Source organism: Diorhabda sublineata, chromosome 3, assembly GCF_026230105.1.
Source record: "Diorhabda sublineata isolate icDioSubl1.1 chromosome 3, icDioSubl1.1, whole genome shotgun sequence".
NCBI lineage: Eukaryota > Metazoa > Arthropoda > Insecta > Coleoptera > Chrysomelidae > Diorhabda > Diorhabda sublineata.
Window position 1 is genome coordinate 13,438,327 of NC_079476.1, and position 17,559 is coordinate 13,455,885.

Consider the following 17,559-nt stretch of genomic DNA (forward strand, 5'->3'; position numbering starts at 1 on the left):
ATATATTCCGAGCTTACGTCTGGGGTTAATTAGTTAAGAATTGCGATGTGATAAATTTTGAAATATCTTTTGAAAAAAATTAGATTTATCAACTTAAAAATTCAATATTCCACTTAACGCTTGATAGGAATATTAAATTGTTACAATCATAGGATTTTGTAACAATTATTATTATATTAAAGACTCCTTTAAAATCGATGAAACTGTTTATTATATGATATTACCATAAAATTTCATCTTATTAGGATTATATGTAATATCCTTATTTAGTAATTTCCACTTAAATATATGTCTTACAGCTCTACAACATAAATGGAGTGATATAAGTAGAAATTGCAAACTTAATAAAGAAACTCGATTGGAATTGATACCATTCACTTTTAACAATTCATATTTCTCTTATGATAATAAAAATTACCAACAAATTTTTGGAACAATGGGATCTTCAATATCCCCTATATTAACAGATTATGTAATGGATTATATCTTGGACATTATACAGGGTGCGGCAGCATAACTTCCTTTTTTCAAAAGTTAATAAAACTTATTGTATGAATCAGAAAATTTTTATTCGTTTTTTATAATACAGGCACATACATAAAGTTTTGTTTTACTGAGTTTTGAAGATCAAATCAGTTAGGTGACGTCCCCCATTCTCCATACACTGAGTAAACCGATTTCTGGCGTTTGTCATGACTCTTGCCAGCATAGCAGGCGTTATGTTGGCAATTTCTTCCTGGATGTTCGTCTTCAAATCTTGTAGGGTCCTTGGACGGTTCACATACACACGGGATTTCAAAAAACCCCATAGGAAATAATCACAAGGGGTCAAATCGGGAGAGCGGGCTGGCCACTCCAAATCGCCCCTAATTGAGATAAGGCGCTCTGGGAAGTGTTCCCTCAAAACAGCCATCGATGTTCTTGAAGTGTGTGCCGTTGCTCCGTCTTGTTGGAACCAAGTGTCCCCTAAGTCCAACTCATCTAGCCGTGGGAAAAAAAATTCCTGTAACATGTTTACATACTGGTGCGAATTCACTGTCACTGTGACTTCATTTTCCTCAAAGAACCAGGGACCAATAATTCTACGTGAGTAAATTGCACACCACACTGTGACTTTAGGTGAATGCAAAGGCCGTTGATGCAATTGTCGAGGATTGGTATCAGCCCAGTAGCGCATGTTTTGTTTGTTTACGGATCCACACAAATGAAAATGGGCTTCATCACTAAAAAAAACAATAGCGTCCTCAGGAACGACTTCCAGAAAAACCTCACACGCGTTCCTCCGAGAATTGAAGTCACGTTCAGAAAGTTCCTGCACAATTGCCATCTTGTATGGATGAAAATGAAGATCATCATGAAGTATTCTCCTCACAGAACGATCGGAAAGTCCAAGGGCAGACGCATGTTTGCGCGCAGAACGCCGTGGTGATCGCAACACTGAAGTTCTAACTAACTCAATGTTCTCCGGTGATCTAATGGGCCGAGGGACTCCAGTTCTTCGTCTTGTCACACTTGCAGTTTGTCTGAACGTAGTGACCCACGTAACAATTGATTTCCGGTCCGGGACAGGGGCCAAGGGGGCTAAATTAAAGCGATTCCGAAAGGCGCGCTGGGATGCGATCACAGAACATCCGCTCGAAAAGTAAACCTCAACGGCAAACGCACGCTCCTCACTGTTCCAACGCATGATGGCGACTGAACTGTGCCGGGACAAAACTTTATAGTCCCCCCTCTCGAACGAGACCACTAGCACTCCGTTACGACATCTACCGACTAAATGGCGAACTTTTTAAAAAAGGAAGTTATGCTGCCGCACCCTGTAATATCTGTTTTACCCTTCAAATTATTCTTCATCAAAAAGTATGTAGATAATATAATGATATCCCTTCCATATAATGAAATTGATAATTTACTATTTTAATTCAATAGTTTGGATCCTCATATATGCAATTCAATTTAATCAAAAGATGAAAGGAATTCTTAAAATTTCAAGTACATTTTTCATAAGAAGAACCTCAAAATACTGAAAACTCATATCCTTCATATCTGACATCTTACCGATATCATCGTTAATGTCAATTCGGACATTTCTATCTCAGGTATTTATACACCTTTACTTTATATTAAATCAGTTACTCCTAAACTTTCTGGAATCTTTAAACAACACAATATTAAAATAGCGTACAGTCAAACCCTTAAAATTCAATCTATTTTCACTAAAATAAAAGATAAAACACCAACAAATAAATTGCCTAACATAGTATCTGAAATGCCTTGTTTTAATTGTGACAAGCAGTAAATTGGTGAGTGGAAGAGGTCACTCACCAATCGGATAATCTCTCACAAAAACTACAAAAAAGTCTATTTTTAGAAATAACATATATTACCCAAAATGATCAATGTATTTATAAGAGAACTAATTTAAATAAACTTAGTGTAAATTATGCATATTTTCAGATCTTGAAAAAACAAATTCTAAAAAAGAAATTCATCTCCATCGCCAACGAATTAACCTTACCTAACCTATGAAATTCAACATCACCCATAACGACCTTACCTATAAAATTTAATGTCATAATTGAACCAATGAAAATTAACGATTTCTATAACAATCATAATCAATGAGCTCAATATTTTTATCCAGCGTCAATTTGAATCTTTCAAAAATTATTTATATTTTTTTAGAATTTACAAAATAGAAATATAAATGTTACCTAAATTATTTTGGTCTTTTTATCATTTATAGCTTGTTCGTTCTTATGGATGTGAACCATTTCTAAAAATTCTCTTTTCGTATATTAGATTCCGTTCAAAGAATTTTTGAATCTTTATAATTGATTTATGCTTTTTTAATACTTCATGGTTCTATTTTTTTATCGTATTGATGACCTCTTAGTTTATTTTCTAAATACTGCCCTATGTATTATTTCTTTTGTTTTTTGGTGTCTTAGATTTTAATAGTGAAATATTTGGATAATGTATTATGTCCTCTATGACTTATACTAATATCATATTTATTGAAATAATAATAATTCGATATATATATATATATATATATATATATATATATATATATATATATATATATATATACATATATATATTACGAGCGGTTTTTTATTGGGAACGTGGCAACGAAACAGTAAAGTGGACTAACTTTAATATATTTTCCGAGCTTTTCGATACTTATGTATTCATGTCTTATCCATCCTTTGTAGGTATGTATTTTTGTATATGTTCAACTTTTAAATCTTGTTTTATGTGTGAGTTTCTGAGTCTATTATTTCAAGCTACTCTTCTAAGGTATTCCATTTCTGCTGTAATAATTTTATTCTTGATTCTCTCTCTGTCAATACCCTAGATTCATAGTCGTGTGTTAGAAATGCCCTATAAATCGCTGTGAACACTTTCATTTTTGTTTCTTTGGAGATTACTTTTTTGTTCATGGGCCTTGCTTATTGCATAATAAATTTCGTTTATCTATTCGATTCTTAATCCTGTCTTCCTGTTTCTTCCAACTTAATTCCTAGATATTGGAAGCTACTAAATTATTCTATAAGTCCCTCTGCAACCCCTATTTCAATTTTTTCTTTTACGTTTGCTACTACCATAACTTTGGTATCATTTTTGTTTATTTTCATTCTGTTTGGTTCCAGTTATATCACCTACAAAGGCGCATTCCGATATATTAATAAGCTCTAGTTGTCGGAATTCAATATGAAGTGGTTTAGTTTTCTTTTCTACACTTCTATGGTATGGCATATGGTCTCAGCCACTTTCTATCACTTCCCTTAGTTGCTTTGGACTAGTATGTTCTTCATTATCGATTTCACTATCAACTCTTCGTCATTTTTTATTTTGCTTGTTCTCGTTAATCCTTACGTTTTGTCCATAAAGTTGACCCAGCCTTCACAACTGTATGTCAGAATTGGATAATAATGTATCGCTATAACTTTTAGTTCGGTTCGTTCAAATATCTTCTTTCTACAAACGGGATTTTAATTCAAACTATAATAAAGTTTTACTGCAAATCTTGTTTTTTTTATTCTTTCAGTTTCCAATTTTTCTTCTTGGTTCAAATTCTGGTTTCTTCTATTGATGAATTTAAATTTTCTGCTCCTTCTATCAGTATCACTTTATTATTTGTTATATTTGTGTGCATATTTTAAAATATCTACGGCTCTTTACATGTCAATAAATTATATTACAGATTTTTTTCTTTGCGAGAATGGCTAAATCATCTACAAAAACAAACTCAGATGTGCTAATAGGTTCATTAGTTTTGAATCCTATGTGTATTTACTTTTTATTTCGGTACGTCATAAATCACCGTGATATATAGTACAGGACTTAATATCCCCTTTGTCTCAGGCCCTCATTTATTACAAATTCGGCCCATTACGCATTATCTCTCTTCACATAATTTCTAGTTGCTTTATACGAGGATGTATTGATATCTAGTTAGCCTAGACCAGTTCCATGCATAAAAAGTAAAGTCCACCGAAATTGTGAAAATCGAAAAATTTGAGTATCGAGCCATCGTCAAGTACCTGTATTTAAAAGGGTTAAGAGGTAAGCAGATTTAAGTTATGCTTAATACCCTTGGTGATCACTGTCCTTCGTATGCGACCGTGAAAATTTGGACTGCAAGCTTCAGAAGAGGTAAATTTTCCATTGAAGATGATCGGAAAGGCCAGTTTCTATATCAGGCCCCGAAAATATCGATGCAGTTCATGACATGATTTTATCAGACCGTCGAATTGAGTTAAAACGGATATCTGAAGCACTGAATATTTCATACAAACGCGTTCATCATATGGTTCACGTCAATTTGGACATGAGAAAAATTGCTGCAAAATGGATCCCCAAATGTCTGAATATCGACCCAAAGCGTGCAAGGGTAGAAGCATCGCCTTCGATCTGTGCTTGATTTGAAAACGATGTAGACTTCTTAAACCGAATTGTTACTATGGATGAGACTTGGGTACATTTCTACGATCCAGAAACAAAGCAACAATCGATGGAATGGCGACATTCTGGTTCTCCATGACCTAAGAACTTTCGTGTCCAAAAATCTGCTGGAAAAGCTCTTGCTTCAGTTTTTTGGGATTGCCATGGATTATAATCATGATTGATTTTTTGGATAAGGGTAGAACAATAACTGGAGATTACTATTCTACATTACTGACCACTCTACGAGAAAAAATTGAAGGGAAAAGACGCGGATAGCTATCCAAAGGTGTTATGTTTTTGCAGAACAGCGCCCCTTGTACACAAATCTCATGTTTTTTTTTGAAAGGTCTAGAGACGTTGCAAGTTCGCTGTAATAAATGTATCCAATTAAGAGGAGAATATGTTAAGTAATAAAATATTTTGACATTGAAATTTTGATTGGTTCTATAGTAGGTTAAGAATTTTTCAATATATCCTCGTAGTATTAGACTGTGGACTTTAGGTAGAAATCAAAGGATAAGATAAATAGTTAAATCGTTCTAAGGGTAAATACCTATAATAATAGCAACCTCGTTATTTTTTAACACCAAAGGTTTTCTACCTCCGACCTAATAATAGGTATAACTATACTAAAAAAAATTCAAACTACTAAGTGGTATAATAAATATGTATACATTTAAGTATACAAATATGAAACACTTATAAACATACATCAAAATGGTTTTCACAACAATAAAATGTACTTTTAGCTCCAAATGAATCCAACCTCTCTGTAACTTTTATCTATTTCTTTCACATTTGAACATCCCTTGGAAAGTGTTAAAACAACTTTTCAGGTGTCTTGGTGGTTGTATTTGTACATTTTGACACAGCATATGATTTTCTAGCATCTAGTTTAGACGTTTTTTTACTTTAACCCTTTCAGGACGATCGAAGTACTTGTACTGCACCCAAGGTATACATTCACGGCTAGTTGCCGTACTTGCACGAGTTCTTGTGCAATGGCTTCAGACGGCTGCCATACGCATTTTAACTTTCTTCCATTTTTACTGCCCTGTTACATTTTATTATAAAGAATCGACGAAACCCAGCAAATAAAAAACTGGTGAACATTTCAATACTTAACAATAAACAATGCATAAATGGAAAGACTTAACTACCATAACAAAGTTTCAACAAAGTTTTTCTAAAAATTAAACCTATTATAACAAATCGATAAAACGAAGCAAATACTAAAATTAATAAATATTTTATTTTTTCAAAATATGAAAAGTGCCGAGTCGAAATAAAATATAACAAAATCTTAACATGGTACATACTTTTTTTTAAATTTTTTAAAGTGTGAAACTTTTCAAAACATGGGTGCAACATCGCAGTCCTTACATATAAATCGCATATCTCTGCGTTTCTTCTTTTATCGCTTTGTTGTGGCACAAAGTGACATCTCTGTGTTCTGAACAGAAGTTTGCTGGGCGGAACTGAAAATATCTGACGCTTAGTCGAAGTGGATGATCGACGAATACCGTGCTTCAGGTACAGGATATTTGTCGAATAGCTGAGTAACAACTGCTAAGAGAAAATCAGAAAAACCTGGTTTAGGGGCCATCCATAAAGTACGTCACACGTTAATGGGGAGGGAGGGTATCACCTAAATGTGACATCGTGTGACAAGGGGCATGGGGGGTTCAATAGTTTTGTGACCTCACATGTTAAAATTTAAAATACTTAAACGCAAAGTTTGGATGTGAATTGAAAATTTAAAAAATATTACGAAATGTTGGACTTTATGTTGATTTTATTAGATTATTATTTAATAAAAATAAGTAAAAAATGAAAATAGCTGTTTTCTCTCGATTATTTTTAATAAATACATAAATTTAAAAAAATGTGTGACGTCACAACAGGAAGGGGGGTTATAAAAATGTGACAACCTGTGGCAAGGACGGGGGAAGGGGTTCAAAAGTCCTAAAATTCGTGTGACGTACTTTATGGATGGCCCCTTATTTCCGGTTATCATTTCAAACAACACAAAAGCATTGTACAGAAACAGATCCATAATATGAAAAAACCATTTTAATGATAGTCTACTAAACTAACTTGCATGTATATTCTGTCAATGCTCCCATTTTGAGAATGTGAACAAATTTCTAATCAATTTTCAATGCATGCACTCTTAACTTCCCCATTTTAGTATTGATTTACTAATTTCTGACATCCCTCTGGGTGGGTTTTATAGTTTCACAACCTCCAATTTCTTGTGTTACTGAATTTTCGAATAGATCTGGGCTGGTATACCATAATCTGTCCAGATTTTCTCAAGTTTTCCATTTTCGGACCTAAGGTAGTAGTTTTTCCAGGATATATATATATATATATATAAATATATATATATATATATATATATATATATATATATATATATATATATATATATATATATATATATATATATATATAATAAAACCCAAAATATACCCGCTATCTACGTCACAAATTTCAAAAAGTTTAATTCCAAATATATTTCTTTTAGGAGGGATAAATTGTCTACCCATATAATTTTTTTCGGTTTCGTCAATGCACAAATCTTTAAACGGATAAAAAGTAGAACTAAATTTTGCTTTTAGTAAATCCACTACAGGACTAATTTTTCTCAAAAGACCATCCTCCGTGTTTTCGCTACTAGAAAAATGAAGAGCGTGGGGAATGTTTAGAAAATGATCTCTGCCATAGACTGACGAAAAAAATGGTGTTATAATAATACAATTTGTTGACCAATAATCTTTTAGGCATGGTTTTTCAGCAATATCCATAACAATGCATAAACCAATAAAACGACAAAGATCCGCATATTTCCCCTTAGAGTTGCCAAATTTTTCACTTTTTTCTTGCCGTTTATGTTTGTGACCTTGGTAATCAAATTCATTAGTTTGTTGTTAAAAAAACCAGACGGAAATATCTAATTCAGTGGAAGTTTCATCATTGAACAAAGAATTGTTTGTTATGCCAGACTTTGAGCTATCGAACTCAAATACTTTTCGGGCAAATTCTTCATCAAATCTCCGTTCAAACGCTAGTCCTGTATGTGTTTTTTTTTATTTTCTTAGGGCATGGCAGGTCACGATCTAAATTTTCTTCAGACGGCTCTTCTGCCTTTCTTTTTGAAACAAATGGCTATTCTTCTATGGATGAAGAAAATTTCTCACTTTCACTAGATTGGTACACATCAAACGAGTCATGGTCAGAGATAACTCTCACTGTCCGATTCACCATCCATAATTCTTTGCGCCTCCCGTTCTAACTCACTTCTGGTAATATTTCGTCACAATTCTATATTTTAAATGTATTACGTTACGCGACTAACAATACACTAACCGTCTAGGCGTTTAATATACGTTCTATGCCGAATAAAACAGGTTTGGTGATCCAAGATCAGGTGCCGTACACGTGCGGCAGCCGTCCTGCACCATTGCTGAAAGTGTTAATAATAAAAGATATGCCGGCCTGGTGAAATCCCGAATCATGCACTTATTTCGAAATTAAATATTTCGGAAACCACCAGACATTCAATAATCGCTAGCGGCCAAATCTGGAGAATGTGTCAGATATTTAACTAATTCCAAGCCTACCAGATCTTTTGCGGCTTTTTAAAGGCTGAGTGGTTACGCAATCCTTGCTCTTAAATATTTACAGTATAATACTCTGTTTTAAACATCAACGAAGTTGCGCCTTGAATATGGAAAGAAACGTAACGCCTATGGTTTATGGTTATTTTCTAACTGATCCCTCCAAATCATGCTCTTAGCGATAAAGGTACAGACTTTCAAATTAAATTAACCTTGATAAAGTATTTACATTATTTTTTTCATTGGTTAAAGCTCTGCTGTTTTCGGAAGACTTACTAGTTTACGTTAATCTCATTACATTTATGATGTATCGAAGAAGACTATGTTACTGTCCGAAAAACTTTAGTTTATTCCAAGATTCAGTCGGAAATAACAAAAATTGTGAGTTTATAAACAAATGAACAATTTCTAAAAATAATAATGTTTTGTTACCGGTGAATTATGAAACCCACACGTAAATAACAAATTTTATGAGAAAAACTGTAAGTAAAGTAAAATAGTAAAATGAACATCATACATAATATTTAAAAATAACTGCAACAGAAATAAAAAAATACAAACACACGAGCATGAGTAGGAAGGAAGTTTAGTGATTAAATTGAAATAATCGTAGAATTCATTTAACAAGTCATTACATAATATATCGAACAAACAATAATAAAATGTTGTTATGGACTTCAATCAATGTTTGTTGCTAGTAAGGAACAAAATTGTACTCACGACTAGTGTCAAGAAAGTGTATTGTTAGATACTTGTCGGCTATTGAAAGATTAAAAAAATAGGAGTGATAAACATTTTGCAGGAGGACAAACCCCGGGGAAACTGATTTTAATAGAGTGTAAAAACATGTGCTTTATTGATAGGCGTGTATTTGTACATTTATGCTAACATGTGTATAAGAGTCAGACAGTGTAATGCTGAACAGTTTATTCCAATCTCAATAAACTAACCAGGCGAATTTGAGATCCATCCCTTGATTTGTCATCGTCTGTTACCAACGTTGAGAGATTATTTATACCTCCAATGATATTCAGTATTATCTCATAACTGAATCAGAAATGTGGTGCTAACAAGCAGAGATTCTAAATTTTCACTTATTGTGTCTTATGTCATATCATGGATTCGCCCTAAGTCAGAGGAAAAAAGCAAAATGCGATAAGATATTATTCAATACTTTTGATATGTGATAACTTATTTCTTCGGTTCTTCTAGTAACAGTTTGATTATAAGGTGAAACGTTTATGAAGTCATTTTTCATAATTTTTCTTTCCCGATAGATTTCGACACGGTAACACAGCATTTCTAAATAAGCTCACAATCAGAAAATGGTCTTTTTGCAAAGATATTGATTTATTCAAAAAAATCTTCGCATTACTATAACTTGAAAGTTTAGCCATAAGTTCTTTTTTGTAAATACCTGTGGCACAGTAAATAAGAAAGTATATCTCAAATTGCTATAGTTATGACGATCACTTGCACATTAATTACGAAACGATTTACCTTTTTTAATGTTCGTCACAACATTCAATTATTTCACAACTTTTTAAACTTATTTACTACTACTAAATAATAACAAATAGACATCATTTGCCGGACATGCAGCATATTCACGAAAATAATTTATCCGTCCTTCTTCCTATCTAGACTCCGTGGTTGAATTGGTTCTGTATACTGTATACAGCTTAAACATTGTGGTATCACCTTCAGCAATAATATTTTGCTACCATAACATAACTGTTATCATAATCACTATCTTCTGACTCATTATAGAATGGAATACTGGAATACTTTGTTTTCATCTTATGTACTGTTTTTTTACCCAATATTCTATTGATTTAATTAATATAATAAAAGAGATAAATTCTTCAATTTATCTCTTGTTCTTTTTACACATATTAGCAAAATTGTTAAGACCATGACTCTTGAAACATATTTTATTCCAAGCAAAACACACACACACAAAACATACATTTACTCTCTCTGGTTTCTTTTTCAAAACTTCTCAACAACTCCAAACAGCTTCATTTTGTAAAACTTTTTTTCTATCGTGCTCAGTTTACCTTCATTCTCTGAAGACGGTAACTTGGTTATTTCGTAAGCCCTCCCTGATAGCTCACAAAAATTGCGATAATTTTGTCTGTCTTAATCTCCAGTTACAACACCAAAAACAAGGAATGAGCCTTTCTCACTTTTTTGGAAAGTGGTCTGGCGTGTGACTTCACCATAAATTCTCCACAAATATAACAAAAGTTGTTAAGAGAAAGTTTGCAAATGTGGCGCGGACGACTTGCCATTTCAAAACTCAAATGTAAACTAAATAATAGAATAAATAATTTACTGTTTGTAAACAGAAAACAATTTAAAGAATACATTGAAAAAGTTGTACCTATTACGCCTTTATGAATATTTTTTCTGTTGAACATTAAAAATAAAATTATTTAAACTATGTTACAAAAATCGTGTGATGTTATAATTCTTAATAAAAGGGATCATCTTCTTATTTTCTTTATATTATAACCGAATGTTATAATCTATTTTTTTAAATATATGAATTCTTCGATATTTGTTACTTTTCAAAGTTCAAGATATTCTGCTGTAGATCACTTAAAATTCACTTCTGGCGTTCTTTATTGGAACTGTGAACTGTCGCTTAAATCTTAGACTTAGGCCTGGTTTCTACACTTCCTAATAAAGTCCCTACTATTTATTATTTACCGAATAACAAAAAATTCGGTACCTTCGCCTTCTAATAAAGTAAACCTCGATTAAATCGAGTTATCTGCCAAATAAGTTATTAGGCAGTCACAACTGTTAATTAAAGAGTTTAGTAGAAACTTAACCTTTAATATACATCAATCGTGGTTTGTTTGTTTTTGTTATACCTATATTTGATTAGTTCATTTTTGGAAATATTCGTCACATAAATAATTAAATATTTAATATGGATGCTTTTCAAGATTTAGAACATTTGTTTGATGAAGAATTGATTGAGGAAACACAGAAAATTTCAGAACGAGCTTATTCTGTTCGTCATAAAATTGATCATTACAATTTTCCTTAATTACGCACAGATCGTTGTCCCAAACACAAATCATAGGAAACCGTCAATAGAAGAACGTTTTTTCGCTTGTTTCTTTCTATATTCAATACATGAACGATTGCTATATAGTGTTACCAACAGTAGACTATTTGGTGAATACATAATAAAGTGACAAATACTTATTAGTTAGTTCGGATTTAAACCAAATAGGGTAAAGAAACGGTAAACATTTATTTGACAATTAAAAGTTCCCACCAAAGTTATGTGGCTAATAATTATTTGGCACTTTATTAGAATGTGAAGAAACCGGCCCTTAGTTACTAAATTTTATCAGCCTAACATGACCTGCTTCTCGATGACTATCTCCCACAATCAAACCTATATAAATTTTCTTCTCATAAAATCTAACATGCAATTCGATGTTCGCCGTTAGTTCATCCTAAATGAAATAACGTTCCATTTATCGGTACATTATAGAATAAATGTTAATCGGTAAAATACTCTTACGAACTCAACCACTGATATAGGCCGTGAAGCCGGTCCTGTTCTAATATGCTATCGAAGAAAAAGTTTGGCGGATAAACCAGATATTTTTTGTTAGATCTGTTTACCTTTCTTGTGGCTATTTATATAAAGACAATTTCTAGGAAAGCCTTTTTATTTGTTTATGACAAACTAGAGATTTCCAGATGTCGTAAAGGCTGGATCGTGGTTTTAATATTTAAAGCCGTAAGTCACCCGATAATTTGATGACATAGTGAATACATTGGGACAGTGACAAGTGGATACAAAAGTGAACTAAACGGTGAATTTTTAGAAAATTTAGTGTGTACATAAATATTAATGAATAGTTGAGCGTGTAAGTGTATAGTTGTGTTGTAAATGAATTACGTAAGTAAGATATACCCTGTGTATAAATTCATCACGCTCATTTCTGATAAAATATTGTTCATATAAACAAGAAAAACATTACATTATTGATTCTAAAACGGAGAAGTTGATAAAGGTTGAAGATAGAAACTTTGAATATATTTAATCGTTGCCGTTATAAGTTTATCGCTTGTGATGGCACTAAAAGCAGTGTATTGAAGTTAATAATTTCTCTATTCAGACTTATGAAATATACCATATTTGAAATATAGAGGCAGTTTGACAGAAATGTTTTTGAACACCCTCTATATGAGGATTCTTGTAATCATTGTAATGTTGTTCAAATAAGACATTCATCTCAATATTTTAAAATACAGTATTGATGACTTATTAATCTTTTTACAATTATTACGATGTCTGTCTTATGTAAACAACATCACAATTATTAGAAGTAAGATCTCTCACCAAACAACTGTTACACTTAATCAGGTGCGAAATTCTAACCGGCTGAGGTCATCTAAAATGACATCTTCATATTATAGGCGCCATGGACGATCTCCGCTAGTGCATGGTGGAGGGAGAAACTGCCGACCACATCATCAGTGATCGCTCCGCAATCACAAGTGTGAGGTTAAAACACTTGGTCCAGTTTTAGAGATTTCCTAGTGACGTTAAAGCAAGGATTCCCAAACCCTTTTAGACAAGAGATCCCCTTTTCCTAACTGATCTGATATCTCAGACCCCCATAATTACTTTACAATTAATTAAAAAATTCTATCTTTATTTTTTTTCTATTGATACAAAATACTAACCAAATTAGAAACTTTGCGGTTGGTTAAGTGAATGAACTTAATATTCTTTAGTCATTAAAATTTATCAAAATAAATACAATAAAACTCAGGAAATATCAAGTGTAACTGATAATTATTTATACAAGTTACGTAAAAATACTTGAGTAGGAATGATGTTTTGAAAAAACATATATATATATATATATATATATATATATATATATATATATATATATATATATATATATATATCGCCGTCTTCCGATTCCCAGTTTCCATTTTTCTCGATCTTCTCAAAGATCTTCTTCCAATCCTCTCTCTCGAATATCCTTCTCGATACCTTCTCTTCAACTTAATCTTGGTCTTCCTCTCTTTCTTCTTCCTTGTGGTGCCCAATTTAAAATTTGTTTGGGTATGCGGTCTTCAGGCATTCTTTGGACATGTCTGTACCATCTTAACTGATTCACCCTAATGTCTTCCGTAATCGTGTGTTGCACCTTCATGATCTCCCTGATTCTGTCGTTTCTTATTTTTTCCAGTCTTGATATTCCTGCCGCGCGTCTCCAATAATCCATTTCTGTGGCTTCAAGCATTTTGACTGTTTTTTCTTTTAGAGGCCAGACTTCGCTACTATATGTTGTTATACTTTTTATTATGCTATTGTATATTCGATGTTTGTTTTCCTTGGATATTTGTTTGTCTATTTAGTTGTCTTATTGCTTGTCTTCCTTGGTTATTTCTTTGTGCTATTGCTTTATCTAATCTTCCATCATTAGTGATGATCATGCCTAGGTATTTGTATTTTGTACAATGACTTATTTTTTGTTGTGTTTCTTCAAGTATTAAATTTTGTTATTCTCCTCCAATACACATATATTCCGTTTTACTAAAATTTACTTCTAGACCCCATTTCCTGTATTCCTCTACTAGCTTTCTTGTCATATATTCTAAGTCTTCGTAGTCCTGTGCCAAGATTATTTGGTCATCTGCAAAACACAGGGTATATAGTGTGGAATCGATTAGTGGAATGCCCATGTTCTTACATTTCCTTTTCCAGTGTGCTAGTGCGTGTTCCAGGTATATCTTGAAGAGTGTGGGCGACAGACAGCATCCTTGTTTTAACCCCTTTTTGACGGAGAATCCTTTTGAGACCTTGTTTCCTATTTTTACTTGTGATTTACTGTTTTCATAAAGCTTTTGTACTGCTTTTATTAGGGCCGCATTTATATTTGTTCTTTCCAAGGCATCCCATAGTTTTGTTTGCGGTACGCTGTCATATGCTTTTTTAAGGTCAACATACAAAAGGTGGAGTTCTTGATTTTTGGCGGTTTTCTTATCAATTATCTTCGAAATCGTAAATAAATGATCAATAGTCGACCTCCCCGCTCTGAAGCCTGCCTGTTCTTCTGCCTCCATGTTGCAATATTCCTGTTCGATTTTATTTTTTATGATTTTTCCATAAATTCTGGATATTGTACACAGCACTGTAAGTCCCCGGTAGTTGTCGCAATTTTCTCTGTCCCCTTTTTTATATACGGTAGTCATATAAGATGTTTTCCACTCTTGGGGTAGCGCTTCACCATTTATACACTTCTGGAAAAGCATTTGAAGATGAGAAAAAAGTTCGAAAAAAAAATCCGATTTAAAACCCTGGTCCTCCAGGTTGGGGGTTGAGGCGTCGGGCCAACCCCTCGATACTCGTAAAAACGAATAAAGGTTAAAAATCCCAGTCAAAAGCCTCGGAATAGGAAAAGTAAAAAATTAAGACGACCAAAGCAACAGAAACGGAAAATGAATTTAGGAACATGGAACGTACAAGGCCTCTCCACCAAAATTAATGAAGTTCTACGAGAAATAAGACAACTAAATATGGATATAGTGGTGCTAACGGAAACAAAGAAGAAAGGACAAGGTTCAGAAAATTTGGGTCATTATGATCACTTCTATTCGGGAATATCTAAGGACAAACGAGCTCAGAAAGGAGTATTTATATTAATTAAGAAAAGTTTAAGAAAATACGTGTCATCGTGGGAAGCAGTCAATCAACGAATTATCAAAATAAATATAGCTATTTGCGGAAACAAAACGACAGTCATAGGAACATATGGGGTAAATGAAGACGACACAGTAAATAACAAAGATGACTATTTTGAATGTTTGTCTGAAGAAATTTCTAAAGTAGGCACCTCAAGAGAGGTAATTATCCTAGGAGACCTAAATGCAAGAACAGTCAAAAAAATAGACGATCAGATAGTAGGAAGATTCGGGGAAGAAGTAACAAATGATAATGTAAACAGACTTAATACATTATGCCAACAAAATACATTAAAAATACTGAATGGCTTCTTCCAACACAAAATGATACATAAATACACATGGGTACAGCATACACGGGACTTAAGATCTATTATAGACTATATAATAATGAGACAAAACACAAAAATTAGAATACAGGATGTTAAAGTACAAAGAGGGGCAAACTGTGGCAGCGACCACTTCTTACTTAGAACAAAAATTTTACCTTTCATGCAGATAAATAAAATAGACAGCAACAAGAAAAAGCATTTGAAATAAAAATTAATAGATTCAATCTAAATAGCTTACAAGAGGAAAGTGTAAAGAACTTATATCAAAAACGTCTAGATGGAAAACTGGTACAGGAAAATTTTGACAATCCGAAACAACACTACAGCTTTATCAAAAGAAGCATGATTGCTGCAGCGGAAGAAGCCCTGGGAAGATCCGATAACACTAGAAGACCAAGAACGTACTGGTGGGACAAGGAAATTGAGGATCTCATAAACAATAAGAAAGTAAAGTTCTCCAAGTTTCTATGCACGAAAAATGATAATGATAAAAGAAATTTTAAAGAAGCACAGACAAAAGTAAGAAAAGCTATAACAAAACAGAAAAACGAGACATGGGAAAAGACCTGCACTCAAATAAACAACTACCTAGGAGGCACCAGAAACACAGAAAGTTGGAAAACCTTAAAATCTCTTCGAGAAGATAGATCAAATAATCTTATATCGCCAATAACATTAGAAAAATGGGATGAGTACTTCTCTAAATTGTTTACAGAAACAAGACCAGAGTTCAAAAATCAAAAACAGGACAATATAAACATCATCACATCTCCGCTTAGAATTACAATTAAAGAAGTAAAAGACGGTTGTCAGTCACTAAAGAATCGAAAATCTCCAGGCCCGGATCAAATAGTACCAGAGTTAATTAAAAATGGCACTGAAAAAACATTTAAATCGCAAAGTGAAGATAAAAAAATGAAAAACGAACGTGTGCACGCTTATCGATTGTAATTTTGGTTTTCTTAACGAAAAATTCGTTTTTAAAAAATATATTTATTCAAGCAATTACAAATTTATTGTTAGAGATCTGAACAGAGAATGAATTATATTAAATGATATTACAAGAAAGTAAGATTTATCTACATATGTTATTAAGTAACAATTTCTCAGAAAGTATAATGTTTCTGCTGCGCTCTTAAGTTTCCTTGATAAGCGACGTATGTAACGCCTCCCTCCTTAAGTCTCGAAAAGTATGGATTGACTTTTCGATTTTTGGGCCTTTTCCAGGTTTTCTTGACTTTTTTCTTTTGTGTGTTTTTTGCATAATAAAATTTTTGATTTGAATTTGAACAAGACACCTGCTATTAAAATAATGAATATTATCGCTAAAAGGCTTTCGATTATTGTAATATGACTCTGTGTATTGGAAATTTCTTGGATCGGCTTCAATTTTCTTGACAATTCGTTGATTTGGAAAAGATCACCGAGATTGAGATTTGTTATGTTATATTTTTCGTAATGTTTTGAAGTTGATAATTTGTTTGTTTCTAATTTAGGCAGGACAAATGGTTTACCGTAACTGATTTCGTCGTCATTGATGTATCGTTGATTATTGAACCATAGTTCACAATGTTTTGGGATTTTGACAAGTGATGGTTCTTCTATTTCGAGGTATTGATCGGATTGACATTTTGAAAGTATTTTTTCTTGTTGAATCGGCATTATCAGGACTTCTTGTGCTGTAACTTGTTGAATGATTGTTTCTTCGATATTGACTTCTAGGATTTGGCAATCATCGAGAGAGTTCCCTTCAAGTAGACTAAGGGTGCAATTATCCCTTTGGACAAAATTTTGACGGCAATAGTAGGTACCTTCGAGTGGTGGACATTCTTCTTTTTCTGATTGGGTTTCATATTGCGTTCGTGCCAGGTAAGGGAATTTAGGAGTGTACATTTTATTATTTTGGATTATTGGAA

The 17,559-nt window shown here is 32.9% G+C and overlaps 1 protein-coding gene across 15 annotated transcripts in view; it reads left to right on the plus strand.

Annotated features, from left to right (window-relative positions):
- Positions 1-17,559, plus strand: part of LOC130441029 (protein retinal degeneration B) — a 147,475-nt gene that overhangs the window by 39,515 nt on the left and 90,401 nt on the right. Inside the window, exon 1 of one of the 15 annotated variants that reach the window (XM_056774490.1) lies at positions 8,941-9,058. The exons of the other annotated variants lie outside the window; for them this stretch is intronic. The gene's annotated coding sequence lies outside the window, so the exon portion shown is untranslated. Of the gene's footprint in view, positions 1-8,940; positions 9,059-17,559 lie in introns of those variants that run through there. 15 annotated transcript variants of the gene reach the window in all.